Below are 24,783 nucleotides of genomic sequence, written 5' to 3' on the forward strand. Positions count from 1 at the left end.
CAAGGTTGTGGTTGTTCTTCACAGAACCAAAGTCCTAAATCCCAATCACCTTTCTGAAGTGAGGGATCTCAAGACAAAGGGGGAGGCAGCTAGCCATGCACTCTCAGAGATGTTGTCCCTGCCTGGCCATATCCACCTTTCATCACAGCACAGGACGTATTTCTCACAGAAAGAAAAATGCCATTAACTAAACCTTCCCGTTCACGTGGACAGAGCCAGGAGCTGTGGAAAGGAGGTGGGAAGCAATGTAAGACCAGACTCCCATGGCCACCTCACTTCTGTCCCTCTACCTACAGCACACCACAAATGGGCTGTGTGGCAAGCTCCAGGCATCAGCCCCAACACCAAGACACGTTTAAAATCACAGCAGTGCCCCGAGCCTCTTCCTGGCAGGACCCTTTTCCCACGGCACAGCGTGGGGCCTCGTGACAGCCACGGAGCGAGATGGGAGAAACCAGACCCTCAGGTTTTCTGTCCCTAAAAACTCCAGTTCAGCCCCAGCGTGAGCTTTTTGCTCCTGCTCCCCTTGCACAGGCCTGAACCGATTACCTACTTGTTATAAATCTTCTCAGGTTTCACAGGCACACATTTGCCGGTAGGTTCCCAACCCGCGTTTCGGGACGTCGGGGCTCACAGAGACACATTCTCACACATGCAAAAGCCCTATGATGGATCAGGGGCTCCTCCATTCACCCCTCCACTTTAAGCAAAACCGTTCCTAATATACCTTTTCATACGTGAAGCATAATGAATGTACCTTTTCTTATGCATGTACAATACTGTACTTTCACCCACTGGCAAAGAAGTTCGCTAAATTACTAAGAGCGTTTAAAGAGGTGGCATTCATTGTAATATACAAAGGAATTTAAAGCACATTTACAAATGAATCGGCAGGCACGCCAACAGGAAAAACAAGTTTAAATGTAAAATTTAAAAAAAAACCCAAAAAATAAAATTGGGGATTGCTTGAAATTATTATTATGATATGAAAATGTTTGTCCATTCTGCAGGCTGAAACTACTTAATTTCTCTTCAGCTGCAATTCAGGTGATGGTGGTTTTAAAGAAATATTCTTTTCCTTGGTTTCCTTCCCCCCTCCCCAGCTGAGTAATAAAACATAGACTGATTTAAATAAGAATCATTATGCTCAGAAGGCCTCCTCTGGCTGGAAGACTTTTGTTCCACATGTCCCATAATCTCACTCCCACATGGCTGCCATAAGGTTGATGCTGAAATCAAACTCTACTATAGAATTTGCTTTTAGACACAGCAAAAATATGTATATCAGTTTGGGGAAAGGAGTCCCATAATTTAGGTAATGGGAGAAATATACTTGGGATAGAAACCTCTTGACTTTGCTGCTCCCTTCTCTGTGTTTTCCCCTCATCCAGGTTGCTATTAGCATATGAAAAAATGCTTTTAATTTTATCCATTTCTGGCCATATCTGTCATACACACAAGCGAGATAGCAGCTACGTTTCAACTTATCTCTTCTTTACCACCTCAGCAGCAGGTTTAAAATAGATCACGCTCTTCTAGTTATTTGCAGCCAAGGTGTGTGTAACTCCCTTCCTGAGAAAAACCTGATAAAAGAGGAGCAAGCCACCCCATGGGAGGTGGTTTGCTCCCAACTCAACCCCAGAAGCCTCTATCTCAGCATCTCACAGCCCTGGTTTCATTTGACAAGTACGAGTCAGGGCAGTTCTCACCCATACCTCGGGTCACAGCGTGGCGAGGTTGGAAGTTGTGGCCCTACTTTTGAAGCACTTTCTGTGTGCTGTTTATCTGTTTCCTTAAAACTCCCACTTCCACCCCTGCCCTACGGACGGGGCGCACGCGGCACCGCGGCTCCCACGCGCCCTTTCCCGAGACAAGGCCACTTTGTTTCACACCCAGAGGCGCCTCCCAGCCAAACCCCATCCCCAAATTCTTCGTGGGCACACGTGACACGAGGAGATCCATGGCAGAGCCCAGGGAAAGCTCTCAGCAATATGCAATCCATTTTCACACATGCTATGGATCTCATGGCGTCAGTCGTACGGTCACTGCACACACAAAATATTTAAAGCCCGTTTCTGCTACTTTTTAAGTAAATTAAAAACTCCCATTGCCTCCCAGGCAATTAGGCTGAGGCACTAGGACTGGCTTAAAGCAGCGAGGAGCTGAGAGTTTGTGTTTAGTGCTATCTGGCCTGGGAATATTTGTGGCTTGGTAAAATTTTGCACACACACTCTCCAACTTGGCTTTTTGGGACATGTTGGGTAAATGGCTATTTTTGCATGAATGTAAAAAAAAAAAGAAAAGTATGAAAGTATGCTCCGTTTTAATGAAAGGGTGGTTTTGCTTGACAAAACATATGTCTCTTATTAACAGTATTAATAAAAATAGGCCTGCTTTTAAACTTGCAATGAAACGTGACAAAACCTAGGGCTGGGTTCTCAGCTGAGCTTCGGGCACCTTTGCAGCCTAGTGCAGGCCTGCCTAACAAAACTCATCTCTTGTGAAAAGAAATGAGCATCCCACTAAATACTTGCAAGGCCAAAAGCTATACCAGGAGCTCATTTTGCAGGATGCTTTCTCCAGCTGGGAAATTCAGGAGATCCTCCTTGCATCACACAGCAGGCAAAACAGGTATGTATGACCTACCTATATGTTTTTTTTTTTCTTTCTTTCTTTTTCTGTTTTGGATCAGCCCAAAGGAGCCATGGAAATGGTTTTTGCCAGTGGTGCCCCCTCATCTACAGTGGTTAATAATAGCCAGGCAGCTCCTACATTCTGGCTGGCATCATCAGGATCCATGGGTACGAAATACTCCAGGAGAAAACTCTAGAAGAGTCCAGGACACTTCAGAGAGGAACAGCCCCCTTGCTAGAAGTTATAACTTGAAGAATAAAGGGCACCTTGCACTAATCAGGCAGATTAAGCTGATGAGCAAAGCACCTGAAACAACTTTTCCTCCCCACCTTGCCTGAAGAGGAAAGAGCTCTCCTAAGTAAATAAACCAGCACAGTCCTTTCTCATTTTGACCATTTCTCACCATTTCACTCAGCTGCCAGGCAGACAGAAGCCTTAACCCTGAAAACACTTAAGTGAAAACTCCCTGGTTGTTTTTTTTTTACTTGCCTGACTTCTTTATTAAAGGCTTTCTGGCTGTGAGTGGGTGTCAGAGGTGCAGTATTTCACAGATCTGTGGGGCACTGCCTCATTTTGCTCGGCATCAAGATATTAAAAGTTCCTCTTATTATAGAAAGCATGAAGAAAGATGACCAACTCTAACCAAACCGATAGTCTCTGGGTGTATTTATTTTATGATGATGGCAATGAAGTAGCCCCTTATATATTTTCTATTGTCTTCAATAAAGACACACTTTAATCACAAACTGACATATGAAACTTGCCTATTGGCCTACTGATATTTCTTTTGCACTGAGCAAGAAGCCGATAACCTATTTTAAATATAACTTCTGAAAATGAAATTACCTAAGAAAAAGCTAGCAGTATTCCTGATAAAATACATTGTGGTGTGGCTGAAAAGTGCATGCAAAGCAAGCTGCATTATTAGAATGTTTAAATATTAATTATACCGCTGTGTAGTAAAGATGATCAACTGTGAGTGTCAACTAATTTTCTAAAAGCTGCAATGTTGGATGTCGTCTAAACTTCTATTGTTAAGCTAAAACTAAAAGCCCAGCAAGTTTAGTCTACTGGAGTGTGTTTATTTTTATTGGTTTCTGCATAATTTTTTTTAACGTAAACCAACTTTAACCCCTTTACTGTAATCTCTGCCAGTGGAACTCCAATAGCACATCATAAAATTCCTATAATTCTTCAAAGCAATGTAGCTGGAAAAGAAAAAAAAAAAAAAAAAACCAACCCAAAAACTATGGGCACTTTGCAACAAACGCCAACTATGAGATTCAGCCAATTAAATTTAACTCTTGAGAACTCATTTTGCTGGCAATATATGTGTGGATGTAGGCTTAGCCTGCCCTCCCACAGCCAATTTTGCTGGGAGCAGCTCCCAGCCAGGCTGCTCGGGGCTGGGCTGGCTCTATTGTGTGAAAAATCCCGCTCAGGTGGTACCTAGAGCTGATAGGGGAGGGAGGCTGAGCGGACAGATGGGGAGGCAGATGTACAATGCTACATAAAAGTAGAAAGACTTATATTATCTTCTGTGAATGCCTTAAGTGACTGAGCGCAGGCAGCAGGCGGAGGGGTGCCGGGGTGGGGAATGAAGAGTTAACCAAAAAATGACTGTCATTTCTCTCCCTCCTAGCACCTATTGCTCCCTCAGACTTTCAAGAGGAGCCACAAGGCTCGAGCCAGAGAATCACTTTGAGATTCTTCTGCGAAGACAAAGAAATAGTGCTCGCTGAGGCTGGTAGGCTTCCTTCCGTCACTCATGGATGCTCTGCCAGGATTTCCCACCTGAGACAGATTGCGACGCATGTTCGAATCACTCATGCAGGAGAAGCAATACACAAGTTCAGTGTAAAGCCACTTTAAAAGCTCATCGGGTGCATACTTTACTTGTACAAAATACCTTATTCATGATGGAGCAGTGAGGGCCTAGGTAATTACTTGAATCAAGGTGGCCTCAGAAGTGTTTAAATCTACAAGGACACTTAGAGCATGAATAATGCAAAATAATTTGCATCTAAATTTTTTAAGTGTTCTTTATTCAAAAACTAAAATGCAGTTCCGATTAAAGTTTGATGAGTGAAAGCTGAGCACTTCATACCCACTGTGAAACGTCTCCTATTTGTGGAAATTATTTCAGACAGTGGTAAAGGGACAAAAGAGATAAAAAAAAAAAAGAAAAAAAAAAAAGTTGGTGATTAATCTGCATTCCTTTTAAGCCATCCTTATTCCATGATGTTTGGTGAGTAGGAAGTTAATTTCCGAACTTGCTGGTCTGATACCATCTACATTTCACCCCTTTAAAGCAGGCCCATCAAAAGCACAGCTCTAATTATTAACCAAACAAAATAACTATTCTTTTGCCTCCGATGATAGCGCGAAGCTGCTCGTGGCTCTGAAATTTGTCCAGTATCTCTTAGTGCAATTAATCTCGCTTCTGTCCCCGTCAACCTCTTTGGAAAACCTTACGTGCAAAAATACCCTGGCTGCTTCTCTGTGCTTATAGGGCTTGCATTTCTTCACTTGGAGTGTGGTACATCCCTTTCTTTTGAATTTGCCATTGACAGCATAAACTGCAGCGTATATCATCGGTTCAGCACTTTATTATATCGTCTCCAGTCCTATTTTAGAACGTGTTGAGCAACCCCCATAAAAATTGTTAAAGAGGAAGGAGTGAACAAGACAAACGTTGTGTAATGCGCTCACTGAAAATTATGCTTTTCTCTGCCTGGGCTGGAGGCAGAGGAGAAAAAGGGAGAGGGGAAGCATATCAGAAACAGCCGTTTTCATGTGCAAGACGTCAGTGATTCTGTTGTTAAATGTGCTTAATTCACAATTATGTTTCCAACGCTCGAACCTGCCCGTCTCACTGGCGGGAAGGCACTGAGAAAAGAGACATTCAAAGTTGGAGAGTTCTCAGATCCCCAGAGATTTCTACAGGAGAATCTGCATGGATCTGCTCCCCTGTTTGTTCCTGATCTCCATGCCCAACGTCTTGCTGCAGTATGAGAGCCAGACCTTCCCAAAAGCAGCCCTGGGAGCAAGAGGGATGTTTTTTTCCAGCTGCTAAAACCTCAGGTCGGGAAATCCGCTGGGATCCAACAGGTTAGGCAGGCAGCAAAGTTTTAAGCGCGGGCTCACTGTGAGCAGCTAAACTTTAAAGGCCCCTTTGCAAAGGAAAATAATTTTCCTTCTGCAGCCCTTATAAAGAATAAAGACTTCCAATTTATTACCGGCTCGAAAGCTGGCTGCCACTTTATTGGACTTTCAGATGAGTGTGCTCGCCACGCTTTCTTAGGGAGAGGATCTGCTACGTTTTTCTTGGATTTGGAACAATGCGAACATTTTTTTAACTCATTGAACAAAGATTTCCCCAGCAACAGACCCCCTGCTCAGCAGGTCACCTATCTTTGCGACAGTTTTTCTTTTCCCACGCTAACCCTAGGGCTCATTTGCATAAGGTCTCTGTTGTGACAATTAGTTTCAGGTGAGCTGATTTCTATGAGGTTTGCCCAAGACGATACACAAGCTCTGGGCCTCCCTGATCCTGGCCCTAATTGCGACTGACTGGCACCAGACACAATCACCCTCTTGATTCAGCAAATTGTCCTGCAAGTAGCTTGTTGTGACCCTGCAATGCACAAATCATATCATGTCAGCCCGGCATAGTAAACAGTGAATAAAGAAATTTTTTTTTTTTAAGAAAAAGAAAGGTTTCATAATAGCTCCTCCATCTTCTAGCCCCAGTGGACAGGATGAATACAAATTAAAGCTATATCATATCTGTGTGCTGGTGGAAGGGGTGTCTCTGCCCTGACGAACAACTTTGGTTTGCTGGGGAGTTTTTGGGGGGTTATTTTTAATTTGCTTTGGAAAAAAAAAAAAGTAAAAATCAAATGTTATTTCTTTCTGTCACCTGGGAAGAAATTCCCCAGGTGGTGTAGCGGGGTCACTGTAAATACTTCCCAGCTTGTGGTTGTGGAAATAAGCTATATGCTCCTCCATCATCTCAGAAGGTACATGGTACAGACACATTAGCTGGGCTCCCAGACCCCCCACTCAAGGAAAATACAAATGCAAAAGGCCACCTGACTTTTGGGAAGTTGAGACAGAACTTTTCTCGAAGATTCCAGGCAGGAGCAGGGGGTGCAGGGAGACCTCACCCCACTTCTCCATGGCTGACAGTCCCTCATCACACCACAGCACAGCTTAGGGCTCAGTCCTGCCCATTTTGGAGCAGTGATTACCCTGTGGACTGGGTATTGATGTGTCAGGCTGGGAAAACACGCAGCCTCGGAGATGGGCAGGGAAAAGGAACGAGTAATAAATCCAAGGGGACAAAGTTAAGGAGGCTGGAGGAACACCTTTAACTGCCACACTAATGATAATGCTTGGTCAGGATGAAGAACTGTCCTTATCTGGGAATAACTCCCTTTTCCTCAGTTTGACTCACAGTTTTCATGTTATTTTTTGGTGTGATGCTCAATTCTTTCCTACCAGAGTAGCTCCGGCTGTGACCTCCGCCCCATGAGTGTGAGTCAGGAGAGATTCCCTCCCCACCTTATATTGCCTTTTTTTTTTTTTTAGTGAAGACTAATTTGCAAAATATTATTCACCATAGAGACAAAAGCTGCTACCCTGCTGTAACTGGGATATGAATGGTAAACTCAAATTCAGACAGGTATATTGAGTCCCTAACTTCAGAAAGAGACCATAAGGACAGGATTAGACCCCTCAGATACATTTTGTGGTGATCATTATGTGAATTAGATTAGGCTATTAGTTTTGGACTACTTTTAATCTCCTGGGGAAATCTGTATTTACATTTGGGTTGGGTTTTTTTTTTCCCCCTGATGCAAATTGCTTCCCCAAATAAATAGTTATGTTAAAAATCCTAGTAAAAAAACTGTTTCAAAATCCTTCACTGACCATGGCTGGCAGCCAGTGTGAGAGGTCAGCCTGCCAGCCCCAACAGTTTGCAGCTGCAGTCGAGGTAACTATATAGGCAAAAGTGCATCTGACATAGTGCATTTCTGTTAATCTGCACTCTTATCAACTGATGAAGGCAGAAAAGTATTAATTGTTTTTGTGCATATACAGATAAAAGTAGGAATGAAAGAAAGATCATCCCTCAACTGTGAACACCAAGTTTTACCCCGGGAAAAAAACTTCAGGGTGGGAGACTTAATTCTTCTTTACTGGTACAATTACATTGATTTAAAAGTCATTAAATCTTGTGATATTCCTGTGATCTCAGGAGTTGTTTATGACCTGGGGCTCTGTCCCAAGCATGCTTGTATGGCCTGAATAATGTGAGGGAGGTGGGGGATACCCCTTACTGCAGGCAGGGCAGGCACAGTCCCACCCTGGGCTCCCCCAGCCTCACACTCTGCACACTTGCAGGACATTTAGGATTAATTTGGGCACAGAAACAGGACAGGCAGCACTCTTGGAGCAGGACACAAGGTCAGCCTCGGGTTACTCCTTCCTGTGGTGGAAGCCCCATGTCCTGCCTGATCCTCCTGCCCAAAAAAGCTGCACAAGAGGAAGGACACTCCATGTACTGCCTGCCATGAACATCTCCATGCAAAGCTCCCAACACTCCATGCAAATCCTGCCAGCTTTGGCTGAGTTGTACCAGCCTGTTGTGGCCAGCAGTGCCACCAGGCTCAGCCACAGGGGTGGCAGGACCAGGTTGTCACCCACCCCGTGCCACCAGGCCAGGGCTTGGCTGTGGGTGCACAGCAAGAGACCTTACAAGCCTCACCTTCCCCATTTCCAACGTGTGTCCTGTTTCCACTGCATCCTGTGCCCCTGCTAGTGCTTTTATCCCTCCCTAGTGACACAAACCATGCTTTTACACCGAAGGCGACACAGCGAGCTGATTTTGCACTTTAACCTTCAGCAACTCTGATTCTAATGCAAGGCAAAACTTTTCGATTTTTAAGTAAATAAACAGTTGATTCTGACAAAAAATGACTATTCCCTGAGGGGACATTTTTGTGAAACTGCGCCAGGTACAAAAAAAAAATGTATATTTTTTGGCTTGGTCATGAAACTGTCAAAACACAACTCTAACATGTTTTGCTGCATATGTAATTTTTTTCCCACAGCTCTTTCCGAGCAATGCTTAATTCTGAATTCTTTCTGCACCCAGCATTTGCAAGGAAATTGATAGATGCACAAGCAATTCAGGCTGAGTTTCTAAGTGAGTGAAATAGAACAGCCAAGAGAAAGAAGGAGAAAAGCAAGACAAAGCCAGAGAAACTTTGTTAAACTTTCCAAATGAATTATGTTTTTGAGATAAAATTCACCCTCAGGATAGAGCTTTGGTGAGAGTTAAGCAGGGAGAAAGTTGTCTGCTGGCCCTGTGCACACGGGCTAAGTTTCATCTTTTGTACTCATGTAACTTCATTTGATTTTATTTTCAACTGCTCTCTCTCTCTCTTGCTCTCTCTCATGCATAGATATATGTTTGTATGTGTAAATATCAAAGTATCTTGATCATAGTTGTGATTACAAACTTCAGTTTTACTAAAAACAGCTATGGCACTGTTCTTTAAAATAATAATATATTTTCCTAAGTGCCTTCACTGTTTCATCCCAGCAACTGAAACAGAGACAATCCTTTGTATGTTGAAATGTATAATTATCATGTAGCCAAAAGGGAGGGTGTAATTTTCACATCTGATTACAAGGGAAGAGTGTAAGTGAAGCTGCCTTGGTAAACTTACACTTGTTTACAGAGAGCAATACCTTTGATATTAAAAACTCCAAACATGTAAAATGCTGGAAAAAATCAAGATTGTCACGCACCAAAGCTAAACATCAACAACAACAACCAACCATAAGCAATTTTTTTGGCATAGTTACAAATGAAAAGTCAATTCTTCTGCACTTGGGCTGTTCTCCTCACTTGAGATGTTTGTTAAGAGACTTACAAATTGTTTTTGCACAGTATGCTCTACTTGCCATGTGGAAGGTTAAGAAGCTAAAGATCCAGCTTTACTTTTTTTAAAAGTGTGTGTAGAGGGGGAACTTTCAAATGTTTCTGCTGTTTATAACTCTACTTGGGGAGTTTAAACTAGAGAAATGCTTTTCATATTTGACTCCATCTTCACAGAATTTACTTCTCCTAATTGTGACTGCACTTGCTTTCAAGTTTTTATTTTTTCTTTCTTTTTTTAAACCACATGAACTTTCTCCTGTTTATTTCTTTTTATCTCTCTTTCTTTCTTTGATGATTTACCTCCCATTAAATGAGCTTCTGCTCGTGTGAAATTATTTTTTGGCCATGTAGGACAAGATGGTATCAAGGAAAGGAAGAACTGTTTGAGAAAATATCACTTACCAAGGAGATTTAAGATAAGCAGAAAGATCACACTACAGGTAGAGAGAAAAACTACTGAAAAACCAAGAAAGATATCAGAAACTGTTTAAAATTATATGAAAGTATGATTGTTAAAGAGTCGTTGCATTTTTAGAAATCATTAAAAACTCTCTGTGCAACCATTAGATGTCAAAATATTATAATCTCAGGCTTTTGCTAACCAAGAGAAAGGAGGTGAATGAGAAAAAAACAAAAACAAATTATGTTTAGTATGTGGAAAACTCAGCTTTTTGTTAGAGTATGAAAAAAAAAGATCATATGATTAACATGTACAACATCTATCAACAAGACTATGATAAGACCCTATTTTTTAAAGTATGCCTTTTTTCCCTGCCCTAAAATTAAGTTCTTGATCCCATATCCTTTCTCCGAACATCACATCCATGGGAAAAGAACACCTACCACAACAACTAAAGCATATGAAAAATAAAATGTAACCCAGTAATAACAGTAATTCCACTTGAGGATGCATGTAGTTACTTTAAAAGTGGTTTTGTCTTGTGCAGAAAGACATGAATGCAAGGGCTACCAAAAGCAATTTAATACCAGGTGGGGGTTGACATTAATCTTTCATGACAATAATATTGTGGTGTTACGGGAGGGCAAAAACAAATACCTTCTTGCACGTAGAACCACTTCCCTAAGAGTCTGTGCCTGTCTTGAAAATGCACGTATGGAATTGATGTATGGCCCCAAATCCATAATGGATATGATTATTAAACAGCCTCCACTCGTGCAAATAATCAGACCTGTCCTGCTTCTGCTTCCCTTAGGTGTGATCCCAGCTTTCTCTGCAGTGCAGGAAATGCTATTCCTCCTGGAACTGGCCAGGTTTGGTGAGCCCAGGCTGTGCAGAGCTGTTTTCTGCAGGACACAGAGCCAAATTCTCGGTGGTTAAAAGCAGTGCCATGAAAGCCAACAGGGCTGCACAGGGGTAGATGGTGTGTCTGAGGTAGATGCAGCTTCTGAGCAGCATTAGTGTACTTAAAACAACAAATTAATGTCTGTGGAGCACTAATCAATGTTTGGTGCACTCCAGATTTTTCACTGAGTTGTTAGAGTACATTTGCTTATATTTTGCACTATTTTAATTTAGCCATATTGATCAAACTGAACACTCAATAAGACCCTAGGCACCTTAGCCTTATTAAAATTAGTCAACTTGAAGTAAGTGAGCGGAGGAAGTAATGGAAACTATTCAGAGATTTAAATACAGTGCAGCCCACTTAAATAAATACCTGTTAATGAAATAAATCTGTATATGCACATATTTCCTCAGAAACAAATTATTAAGGGGGCCCTTTAGAAGAATCAGAGTCAAACATATTCCTTAGTTTAAAATAGAAATATTTCTGGGTACATTTGTGTTTCCTGCGTTAAACTTGGGGAGTCTGTGCTGACCTTTCCCATCCAAGCAGTTATCATTCTTTAGAGTCTTAGTGTCAAAATTGATAAAAATTTCCATAAATAACCTGTAAGTAAACATTTCTGTGGGGTTTTGGTAGCTCTCCCAAATGAGTTTATCCCAGAAAGGGTAGAACTCATCTGGGCTGTCACCCAGACAAGAATATCTGGGCAGCTGCAGAAGTAAAATAAAAGACATCTAACATGCAGTAGAAAAAAATAAAAGTCATACAGCCTAGTCTCTACAAATAATATGTCTTTGTCTTCAGAAAGTTGTATCTTTTTTTTTAAGCAGGGGTTGAGAGGCGAGATTAGAGCGCCAACTCCAAGGCTCGGCTTGAGCAGGGATTCAGAGTACAGCTCCTTTTGGCTCATCTCTGGAGCTCAAAATATTGTTTTTGAAAACATTGCTGTTTTTCAACAAAAATGGGAGATTAGGCAACATCTTTGGCTGATTAATCCTCTCTGCACTCTGAGGGGGTGACCTATGATAATGTATTATTTTAGCGAGGGAAAAGAAATTCCTCCATGCAGCAAACTCTTCCCGCAGAACCTTCAAATGAATTAAGCTAAAAAGTGTGTAGAGGATCTGTGGAGGCATCCTGGCCTTCTTGCTTTAAGGGCTGCCTTTAGAGGGCTTTGTATACTCATTTTTTTCCCCTAGTCCAATAAAAGATATTAGCTCTTTTCCCTAAGCAAAATCCCTCTCATGAATCAGGCCCTACACTTGCAACTAGTGTGATATTGCTGGCCAGCTTTCACCCCAGTAAAATTCTAATCTATACTTTGTCTTGCAGAATTAAGAAGAAAATGCATATCAGCAGAATCTCCTCTCTACTTTATTTCATTTATAAATTACGAGAATGATGCTATTATATATTATTAATTTCTGCTGTTCTCCAACTCGGCTGCAGCAGTGAGCTGCGGATGTTGGAACGGTGTAATTATGTTCTAGTAGGGCAGCCATCCGTTTCCTTTCAAAAATTTACAGGATTCTTAATCATGCTGCTCATTTGGGTGCGCAGTAGCGAGGATGGCGAAACACAAACAGGGCACGTTCGTTTACACAGGAACACCTGCTTAGCATGATAGCAGATGTCAGTCAGCAAGCAGAACACAAAAGAAAAATATCAACAACAGCAAACTAGAAGCATTTTTAACTCGGTACAGAGATCTCTTGTCTGGGGGAAACCAAAGGAAGGGGGATGCGCCTTTGCAGGTCAAAGCAGAGGCATGGTGATGGTTTGGAAAGTCTCAGCCAATGTTCCCCAGAGACCGGGTCAACAAATCCAAGACAAACTGCTCACTGGATGATGAGATATTTAACAATTTCTCCTTCTAGAAAGTCACTTTTGCCAGTTTGGCTCTTAGCATCTTGCAAGGGTCATCATGAATATATGGAATATTTGATAACTACAGCAAAGTAGTTGAGAGGAGTAAAATCCAGAGAACTATTGCTCCATGTGTAATGGTCTGCCAGAATTCCCACTGCAACCGCTTATTCTCCAGGCTTTAACTTTAAATGTTTCATCCTGGGCTGCCTCTTGGCTCTCCCATCTCAAATTGAGAGCGTTTCTCTCTGGTGCATATTTTATGAAATAAAAAGATGCCAGCAGAGGAGCAAAAGTTCAGTGATTTTGGGCTCTCCCGTGCAGTGCACCTCTCACAGGGAGGCACTGGGAGCGCAGAGCCCGAGCCGAGCTGTCGCCGGCCGGTGTTAATAATCCCCCTCCGTGGCATAGGCAGTAACTACTCTTCCCCAGGATTGTTAGTATTCAGAGCAAGTCAACTTGCGTGGGTCCGTGCATTAAGGGCTCCCTAAGTATGCATTGACTTGATACCCAGTAATGGCTTCTAAGGAGCCGTTATGTAGTGCCGTGTCAATGATCCATGCATTGAGGACTCCCTAAGTACGCATTGACACGATAGACCGGAACGGCTCCGAAGAAGCCGTTACGGTCTATCATGCCAATGATCTGCGGATATTGGCAGTGCCTCCCACACTTCTGCAGAGACTGTAAAAGTCTCTCAAGGAGCTGTTGTGATCTCGGTGGAAGGACCATCAATCAGGTCGATGGCAGGGTTGTGTTTCGCCATTTTTCCACCCTATCGTTGGGAGGCCTTGTTCTGCTTCTAGAGTTAGATTCAAAGAATGGACAAAATGTAAAGGTTGCCCACCCACGGAGTGGCTGTGGGACTGTGCAGAGGCAACCAGGATCATAATATAACCTCTGCTTTTATTTATTTTTGGTTTTTAGTTCCAACAGCTTCCAGCTGGGACGTCTTGACCAAGTCCCTTCAACTCTTCCTACCTTTCTTTGCTTGCTCTCCTCTAGCAGGCATGGAAAGGGATGAGTGACATCTGAGTGAAGATTGCAGTGAGGCTTGGAAAACATGAGTTTAGAGCAGTTACAACTAAGGCTTGTGTGAACATCTCATCACTGGTGGAGGGCTGAGATGAACATGGTGTGTACATAGAATCATGCAAGGGTTTGGGTTGGAAGGGACCTTAAAGATCATTCAGTTCCAACCCCCTGCCATGGGCAGGGACACCTTCCGCAAGACCAGGTTTCTCCTAGCCCTGTCCAACATCACACCTTTTACACCAAATCATGCAGGCAAAGCTATACTGAAAGGAAATCTTACTTCTAAAGTTTCATAAACTTCTGTCTATTGAGTTTATATAGGTTCCATCCTCTAGATTTCTGTGTATTCACATCAGTTCTGAGAATCACTGCTTAGCAGAAGATCATCTGTATTTTCTATTATGCCAAAACTTTCTATGAAAACACTGTGAACTTTTTCCATGTCTTTAGTACATGAATATTTTTTTAAAAATGTTTTAAATGTACATCACTCACAATGAAGCTTTAATTCATATTAAATCTATGACCACAAAACACTGCTTAATCAGCTGCTATTATTTTGTCTACTTTTCTCTACTCTTTCAGAGAAAACTTGACTTTTTTACTCCTGCATATTCACGTCATACTTCTGTTGAGAGGAGATGGAGCTAGAGTCAAATAAAAGTATATAGAATACTCCATCTACTTTATGCATTAGATAGAACTAGATAATCTTCCAACCCAAACCATTTGATGTTCTATGATTCTCTGATGATAGTAAGCCAATTCATGGTATGACCCTCCCATAATTTAGTTTACATCTACATGGTTAAATGATAGCAGACCACTGGAGAAAGACTGTAACCATACCTTGTAGAAAGCAGAGATCCTCAAGCAAGAAAAAGCAGAATTACTGAGCAGGTTGAAGCACCATAGAGAGACCTTGTCTGTAGCCAGGCTGGCCTGAAAAGTGTAAGCTCAAAAAAAATAGAAACTGTGCAAAAGGAGATGGAGGAACATTACAGAAGATCAGAGAGGGTCATGATAAAGGAGAAACTGAGAAGGCAGAGAAGTCTCAAGGGCTAGCAGTTATTAATCTCAGGTACCTCTTTCTTTGGACTCAGACTCAAATATTTTTAAGTGTATTTTCAGATGAGCACTGGAGTTGGCCAGAGACTGGTGCCCTAAACCAGTGATTGTTTTTGCACTGTTAATAATCAATTTGGAGATGCAGAGTAGCTGCAGCCATCAGGTCCACAACAACATTGCCAGCAAACAGAGGAGAGAAGACAACATGACATCTACTGAAAGCTTCAGACGTGTAGAATTTGCCAACACAGCTCTCACTCAAATACCTTTCAGGTAGAGGAGTGTGCAACATATTCTGGAAAACCGCATTTGTTCCTTGGATAACCTGCTCTCCAAAACTATTAATTCATTGAGAATGCATCTTTGGGATTTAGAGCCTCTTTGAGGCTGAGAGACTTTGGGCACAACCACTGCCACAATCCAAATTCCATTCAACATCTCCCTCCATGCTGCACGTAGCAAATTTATGTGAAAAGTTGCATTTCCAAATCTGGACAGCTGAAGACTGCTGTCCTCCGGAAAAAAAAAAAAAAAAAACAACAAAAACAAACAAAAAAAAAACCCAAAAAACCCCAAAAAAACAAAACCCAAACAACTAAGCTTTTCACTAAATTTAATAATCTGGGGGTTTAAACTCTCCTGAGAAGGAAGAGAAGATATCATTTTACAATGATTCAGACAATATTTCACGTGCAGTATTTAATGGATCCTCTCAGGTATCTCATGTTATAAAGCTGCCCCAGAAACATGTGCTGAGCCCTCGATGTAAAACCTCAAATATTTTTTTCAACCTCTGGGATAGGAGACATTTGCCTCCTTCCATGTGTATATTTATTGGTAAGAATTTTGAAACCTGGCAGTTTTTACCAATTGAGGCTTAAGAGGAAAACTAACACAATGTAATGTTTTGTGTATTTTTTTTTTGTCCATGCAGACCAGCCACTGAAAAGGTGCAAAGCGCTGCTAAAAGTACGTTTTCTGAAATTCAAAGCCTTTTAAGAAAGGTACACAATGCAAGAATACGCAGCTGCAATTTTAAAAAGGCTACTGCTCCTTTAATGCCCAGCTGGTCCTGAGATGTAATAAAATTGACATATTGATTCCTTTGAATTTACAAATGCCTGTTTCATAAACTCCATCTCCAAAGCCTAGGCATCTTTAGAGCACTGTCATTTTTTTCTCCAAATGGATCAATTATGTGCCCACGTAATCCTGTTACCTGTGAAATCCATGCATACTTCTCCCATTTGCTGCAGTTCCCAGGCGGACAAACTTGCATTATGTACGCATAAACAAACAGAGCATTTTCCTGATATTAGGGATTGTTTTCAAAGTGAAAAGCAATCTCCTGGGTCCTTTACTCAAAAAAAAAAAAAAAACCCCATACATAGTGTGGTGTTCCTCCAAGTAACCTCACTGCACTATATGTATAATTATTACACAACACAGCAAATCATTAAAAAAACATTGAGTCCCGCTATCTCAAATGCTTCAACTGCAAAAAGACTTAGCAGCCAGCCCTCATTTTCCTAGTGAATCAAACTTTCCTATTTCTTTCTCAGATTCTTTATTTGACAATTATTGCCATATCTATAAGGAAATCATGTTCATCAGAAGTGTTTCTGCGTGACTTATGCATTAGAAAAACACCCACAGCAAAGTTTGCTGTGGAAGTTTGGGGCTTTTTATTTTATTTCTAGGATAATTCATCTTTTCATCGTGCTGAGCACCTTTCTATCATTTACACACACATACAGAGAGTCAAGCAGGCATTAACCTGCAAACCTACCACTTATGCATATAAATGCATCACACATACAACTATCCCCATATCCTGTGGCATATTATTTGTATGAATATATACCATGCACAGAAACACATTTATAAACACACACCCCATGCACAATCCTCAAATATAAGCAGAGAAAAAGAGAATAAATGTGCTTTTCTCTGTGTATGAATTGTTTATAAAGTACCGTGTACATACATAGATATGAATTCTCGTTTCATTCTTTCAGGCTGTGCTGTATCTGATTTTCTACACTTCACTGGGCAACCAGCAGTTCAGTTACACTACACTTGCCCTGTACAATTTGTCTATAAAAGGTTCCCAAAATTATGAAACATCCTGTCTGCTGCATGACCTGCTCACCGCAGTGCCTCAGCCTGAGGTGCATCCACACATATAGAGAGGATGGCACAGAAAAAATTTAGTATATATATATGTGTGTGATGCTTGGATCCCATACAAGTGGCCCAATACACCCCTGCCATTGTGCAGGAGTGGGTTTTAAAGATAAATGGCTGCATGTTAACCAGATTTGACATGCTGCACAAAAGCAGCCACCTTTGGTCCCATGACACAGCCAAACAGAAAAAACAACAAGCAGTCCTGGCAAAAGATGTCCAACGTGAATAAAAGCCCAACAATTTGTCACATAGTCGTTACAAAATGTTCCAGGCTTCGGGGCTTGCCATGGGACAGCAGTGATAAGAGGAGCATAGAAAAATGAAGGCTGGGGCTGTTGGGGTGGTAGAAGAGTTAAAACTCGAGGAAAGCTCCAGTAGTTCCAAAGGGGAAACAAAGAGGATATTTTCATTTGGCTCTTTCCGAAGACACACACACACACAAGGAAAAAAAAAAAAGAAGCCGTAATTAATTAAATCAAGAAGCTCAGTTGTTTTGAGAAGTGATTGAAATCTGACATGCAAAGTAGAAATATTTACGTTTACTTTCTATTTTAGGAATCTGCAAAGCTACTTTTCCTTCGCTGCATTTCCCCACCGCTACAATGGCCATGGCTCAGTTTATCCAGTAGTAAGCACTGCCTGTTCGGGGCCAAATCCTGCTCATGTTTCTCATGGCATTTGGTCTTTCCTCATGGGAACAGGCCCAGAAAACTCCAAAGATGTGGCTGGGGGTGAGGACTGGCTTATGGCAGCAGAGCTGTACCTGAGCTCCTGCTTTCCTTTGAGTTCATGAGGCAGAAAAGAAAAAGCCCAAAACTTAGGCTTAGTTTGATGAGTGTGAATTTCCAAACCAGCTTGATCCTACACTTTTCCACTGAAACCAGCCATGGGCATCAAACCCTACTTTGCTATTCTATGTCCCCCCAGAGTCACCCAGGTTTCCCCATCAACTGCAGTCGGGTCAGGATTTGCACCTATGCCAGTCCACTGGGATTTTGATGTATTTTTAGAGCCCCTGTACCAAAATAAGGAGCTCAAATGCACCAGTGCAGCTGCTTGCTAAGCTCCACATAACGGAGCTTGCATTGTAAAATACCTTTCAGTCAATAATCATCATTGCTTCAGTGATTACCCTTCGCTTCTTTATATTCAGTGGCAGAAAACTGGGGAGGAGGGGGCAGTTAAAAGCAATATCATCCTCTAAATTAGAATAACCAGTTGTATAATAAACTCTGAGATTCTGGTTATTAGGAACATACATTTGTAATTTTCTCAGAAAAATTCCTTGGCATCCGTTCTCCCTCTGACGAAACAACGGATGATACTCGCTCTTCCTCAGTCCCACAGAATGGCAGAGTGCTTTGGAGGCACTAAGCTCCGCAAAAGCCCTGTGAATGAGTTCACCAGTATTTCTCTGTCTCATAGACAGGGAAAATAAGCATGGTGAGGTTAATTGACTTGCTGGAGAGCACTTGATGCTGCACTCGCCTTCCCCAGCTCGGCCAGCACGGGGCCGGGAGAGCATCCCACCAAATATCCACCCACATCCTCTGCCCAGCCAGGCTGCAGCCTCCCCACAGCATCCCAGCAGTCCAGCATGGACCAGCACGGCATGGCCTTCCCCTTGGCCCTTCATGGGCCTAATCCCTTCGCAGGGGTTTTTGTATGAGTAAATTAAATAGCATCGAAATCGCCTCTGAAGTGCGCAGGGCTTATCAAAAGGAAAAAAAAAAATAAAAGGCCACAACCAAGTGTCAGCCAGAAGAAAAGTTCATTATTATATGTCAAGGAAAAATTAATAGAAAGGGCTTCAATAGTTAAATTACATGGGTAGATCAGGCTTTCTGCAGGAAGACCAGCTTGCTTTAATTAAAGCATGTTCTGTTCAAGAGTCACTGTGCTCGTGTTTTACAGCAACCTGATACCAACACCTGTAAGTCCCTGCTCAAAAACTCCAACTGCTTTCCCATATTCCAGCCCAGCAATCCATGTTATCGAAAGTCTGAGTTATTTTTAAAGGGATGGGGGGACAGCTAAGCCAGGGCTCTCTATAGAGTCGAGCAGGGGGACGAGGACTGTTCAAATCATGGAAATGTCAGTTCCAGCAATGTGTGCCTTGGATTATGTTTTTTTGACTGTCAAGAAGATTTTAAATCTTTAATATCTGTTTGTTGTCAGGTTTGCCTCCAGCTTTTTGTATCTGCAGGTCGTATTTTTTGTTGTTGTTAGGAATTAGCATTTCTCATTTGCTAGCTGAAAGTTTAGGAGAAAGCACCAAAATGTCGATAAACAAAGTTCATCTCAGGGAAAATCTCTGTATGCATAACCTAGTTAACAATTCTTTCATGGTTGCAGGATGAAATTTGAAATGCATGTTGAAAAAGAGAGTTCCTACAGAAAGCATCAGTACTACCGAGGCTTTTCGAGTGTGCTGTACTAATTTTAAACAAGAAATCATTATGATTTCCGTGCTGTATTAGCATCTCTTTTATTTCGTGGTATCTCTGCTGCACTATTTCAACTCGCTGCAGGTTGCTGTTACTTTTTTTTTGATACCACATCCTTTAAACACACACCGGAGCTGAAGACATTCGGGATTACCGGGGACTTCAATCAACATTTTTGGCCTTTGTAAAGGATCTTAGCCAAACATTTGGTGTAGTTAAACTCCAACTGATGCCACGACACACGGAATATCACTCCCCAAAAAGTGCAGAACTGATGCATTGTGCCATCTCTGGCAGCATTCGTTCAGCGTTTGCTGCGACTGGGGAGGAAGAAAGATACAGAATGCACGGATTGATTTTCAAATTACCTCAATATTTTGAAAACATTTTCACCTGCATGCTGAGAATGCTAAGAATAGGCAGGAAGGCAATTGTGCATTTGCACAGCCTCCACTGCATTCATTTATAAATTACCTCATCACTGACTGAAATTAACACTGATTCTTACAGGCAATTTCTCAATTTCCAATGCTAATTACATTTTTTTTACTTTTAAATTCTGTACCACCTGTTTTGGGCAAGACATCTTAGGCAGCGCGACCGCATTTAATCACAATTTTAATTAACCGCCCTGTAGATGTGAAAAAGAAGCAATTATAATATAGATGAATGATGATTTTTCTGCATTAAATTGTTTTGTTTCCCTGGTATGTTGATTGTAACACAGCACACAAATACAGTAACTGTACAATTTTTTTCTATTGTAATTTAGTAATTGTTTTTGGAAAACCAGTTTGGGAATGAGTGACTTCATCTGTTTACAAATTGATTGATACTGTTAACTCACTGATTGCTGCAGCATACATTTTGTATTGCACAGCCTAGCATAAAATATAATTAGGCATGCACAGACTTTGCAGCACCATTTTGGAATCTGAAAATCAACTGTAACCGAAGTGTGTTTTCCTTGAGCATCCTCGTATCAGCCGCGGCTGATGATACGATAATCAACAAACAATGGGCTTTTCCCATCCTGCCGCTGGTAGAAACCCTTGGATTTAATCTGATAGTCTCACACTGTAAGGGTTAGAGGGTTGTTTTGTTGTTTTGGTTTTTATTTTTTCAGAATGTGCTTTGCCAGGCCTGGGAGATGAGGGCTGGCAAGTCTGCAGCTTGCCCAACTCCCTCAGATCGCTATCGGGAAGGAGCAGGAGAGTGATGGAAAGAAACAATGATGGCAAAAAGAGCCGCGGCTGGCGAAACGCGGGGATGGCTCCTGACACGCGTGTGCCGTGGCACTGGCTATCTCCAGCTACACCTCACAGGGAGAAAAGATCTCGATCTGACTCATGGCTGGCAGACACAGATCGGCCAAGTTATATATACGTATCCTCACGGAGAAGCGCGAGACCGTTCCCATTGGAGGCAAAGCCTGCTGGCTTTCCCAGGCAGTGAGGTCGCACTGGAGCGGGAAGGAAGCAGATGTTCAGCACCAGCAGCACCTGGGATTTGGGACACAGTACCACCACCACTGCGCTCTACCAGCCAGTCAGGAGGGTCCTGCTGGGGGTCTCCCACCTTGGGGTTGTAAATCCCCAGCAGAGGTGGATTGAGGGGCTGGGACACAGGGAAGGTGCGCCCTGACATTTACAGAAGAGAGGTGGCAGCTCTCACCCTCCCAATCTCCTGTGCAATCCACAGAGCAAGAAGCCTCCACCAAGCAGAACTTGCCAAGAAGTGAGACACCACAACAGCATCTGTGAGACCACATCCCAACCAGACCAGCAATGTCACCCACAGTGCACTGAGACCAGGAAGGATGTGGATGAGGCAGACCTGGGACTGTCTCCATGAGAGCACAGGAGTCTCTGTGATTTGGAGGCAACTTGGGGGGCTCCTGGTCTCATCTGCTGGCCTGTTCGCTTTATAAATATTTGTTAAGAGGGCAGGACATAAAGTCTACTGTTCAGTAGGTGATTTTTGTAAGAATCCAGCTATCCATACATAAAAGGGTCTATTATCTCACTGTGGAAGAGATTTACATGCGTAACTCCCATTAACTCTTATGGGACTTAGGCACGTAAATCTCTTGTGCATCTAGAGAAGAATAGACCACATAAGGTCTTGTGATCTATACTGCTAGTAGGTTTAAGTCCCTTTCATTTATAAAGCTATACAAAAATTAACCATTAAAGCTTATTCTGTGCAAGCTGTCCCCCTACATATATCACCCAGCTCCGTGTTTGAAGTACTCGATGTAAACGCTCACTGAGGAAAGGTACCCGAGCGAGAGAGCCCATTCATTTCAGTTAGTAAAACTGTCATCCCTGAAAGGAAGCAGACTGAGGGCAGGTAGAAAAATTGTACAGGTTTTGCCCAGCAGATTCAATTTCAGATTTAGGCTCCAGACTGCACTATTTGTAGAAGGAATACTTTCATTTTGCTGAGCGCTCCCTCTGCCCCGTCCTTCCCTCTCTCCCATCCCTACCCACGGCCCTCAAGTAAAGCCCCATGCACTGGACCAAGGGACTCTGGAGTGATAAAACCTTTGCACAGTCTAACTAAGATGCTGCATCTACTAAGGAAAAAGAAGTAAATCTTTTATTCCATAAACTTGTTTAAGCTGAAATGTTCATTGCTAAGCCTGTAAAAGTGGGAACATCTGTGCTCCTGCTGGGATTTGATGTCTCACCACAAACCTTTCCATAAGCACTTTGTCTCTGGTAGGAGACAAAGAGGAAAATACCTGATCCTTGGCCTCAGTTGGGCAGCTCCTTCTATCCTCACGCACTGACCTACTGAGCATTCCTCCCAGCAACGAGCTGCCTCCCAGGGCTACCTCCGCCATGGAAGCTGCCTAACTAATCTCTTAGCAAACACTTGCAGCAAACCTGAAGGGAGTTTAGAAAGGCAATGAAGAAGGGGAGAAAAAAACCCAAAACTTTCTCTAGATAAAGCCTGCGGCATCTCTAAGAGAAGAGAACCAAGGCTAAATATAACTCCACATGCTCACATTTTCTCTTGATGGGCTGCTGAGATACAAAGTTGTGGCCACCTAACGAACATACAGATATATATTCTAATCTTAATCCGGTTTCCTGCTCCCTTCCACTAACCCAGCTGTCTTTCAGCCTGTCAATAGTCCCCTGACTATGCTTACAGGTATTTGCAAGACACTGCTTTTATCCCAGCAACACCGCTGGGATGATATGGAACTGGAAAAGTCCATCCCGCGCCCTGCCTGCACACAGGGGTAACCTCTCCTTAGGAGCTTATAAGAAAATCCACTGTTGAAATAAATAACAACTCTCAACAAATGATCAAAGAAGAAATAAATCTTTTACCCTTCTAAGACTTTCTAAAACTGAAATCCCATTTTTTAACTGGATAACAGTTAAGAGGCTACCGGCCACCTATTTTCCTGGGAGCTACGTTTTGAGCGTTTGCCGCACGGATGTTGGGCAGACAAACGAATCTGTGGTTCTCGGGAGCAAAAGCTTTTAAAATAAAGTTTGCGTGTAGTATATGAAAACATATTGTTTGGAATTTAAGTTCTAATATCTAGGAATAAACAGAGCATTAAATCAAGCAAAACTGTGACAAGGCCAATATGCACATGGATGATGCCAGCGAGGCATCTCCAGCCCTTTGTTCACAGCTTAACAAAACTGTGCCGTCACACCACTTTAGCTCAACAGTGCCTGTCGAATGGGCATCAGCAGATCAGCCAATGCCTGTCACACACACAGCTGAAAAACTGTTTGAAAGCAAGGCTTACTTTAGCACAAGTCTGGTAGGAAAAGTGAGAGGGATTTTTAATCATCTGGTAAAGACTACAGATATATATTTAGGGAGAAAAATATATATATATATATTGTCAGCTTTCTTTCTTGGGAAAGTAGCACAGTTTTGCTCTTTTTCACCTCTAAAGAGAGAATGGGTCTTGGTGGAGTTGACTGTTACTTGGTGTGCTGCTCCCTTCCACACTACATCACACTTGGAATTATTTGCAAATACATAAAATTCTTTCAGGGTGGGAGGGGTGTCACAGGGAACGATCTCAATTTGTCCAAAAATCTATTAAAAATTAATTTTCACAATGTCCTGCTTGGAGACCCCCTCCACCCTGTGACAGAGGATAAACGAAATAACATATTCAAGGAAATGTTTGTTTTGATTCTAATGCAATTATCTTTGCAGATGAATGTCTCTCTGGGTTGTTTTTTTTTTGGGGGGGGGGGGTTTGTTTTTTTCTAGCTGATCAAAATATGTTTTCATTGGTATCTCCGTCACTTCTCTTAAGAGCCCTAGTGCAAAACATCACTCCATAAAGAACCACAGCAGAATAAGCTTGTTAGCGCCAGCAACTTCAGCTCGGCACTTCTCTCTTTTCCCCAACACCTTTTTCCCCCCAATTTCTGTGGGTTTTGACACGCACCCTTCCCCAGCCGGGCTCCCCGCGGCACCGGGACGGGCTCCCAGGGCTCGGCCCCTCGCAGGGGGCTCAGGGTGGGATTGGGGGGCTCAGGGGTGACCGGGGGGTCCGGGGGAGCGGGGGGCGGCAGCCCCGGGTGCTGAGCCCTCTCCCCCTGCCTGCCCGCCGCTGCTGTCAGCTCGCTGCCTGCACTTTAGCTGTCTCTTTCCCAGTCCCTACCCTGTCAGTTTCTGGGCTGCCAATTTCAACTTGAAGCTTGACTGGGCTGATTTGATGCAAATACCTCCAGGGAAAACCCTGAAACTGATGAACAGTTATGTCAAGTCGATTTTGCACCATCGGGAAAAGGTAACCTCTGCGAGAAAAAAAAACAACAAGGTTAAAGAGACAAGGGCTTTTCACGTGTAATACCACTGCTGCACATCTCGTTCACTGTTTACCATCCCTCAGAAATTGTAACTGTCAGAATTAGTCCTAATTGCAGATGCGAAAGCTGCCATTATAATAAAAACAGAGGCAGTGCAGGCATTAAATGTAGCAGCCTAATTTGTGAGACTACTGAAAAGGTAGAGTAAATGAATATTTCATTACTTTAATTACCAGGGACTACTCTTTTCTTGCTGTCTTATGATAAGTGTTGCTGTAACTAGCAACAGCAAACATCCACTAAAACATAAAGTGCAATAATAGTACTGCTGTCAGGATCGCTGCTTTAAAATACGAGCGGGAGGGGGGGAAGGGGGAAATATAATGGTTTATCTATTTCTTAGAGATCCGCAGGAGTAGGAGATGGAAACTCGTTTAACGTCAAAAAACAAAGAGGCGAGTAAACAGGTTTTAGTC

At 42.5% G+C, this 24,783-nt stretch overlaps 1 protein-coding gene across 4 annotated transcripts in view; it reads right to left on the bottom strand.

Annotated features, from left to right (window-relative positions):
• ZEB2 (zinc finger E-box binding homeobox 2) overlaps nt 1–24,783 on the bottom strand; it is a 114,033-nt gene that overhangs the window by 75,702 nt on the left and 13,548 nt on the right. The gene's annotated exons all lie outside the window — the stretch shown is intronic.

Source organism: Erithacus rubecula (genome assembly GCF_903797595.1).
Source record: "Erithacus rubecula genome assembly, chromosome: 8".
In the NCBI taxonomy this organism is placed as follows: Eukaryota; Metazoa; Chordata; class Aves; order Passeriformes; family Muscicapidae; genus Erithacus; species Erithacus rubecula.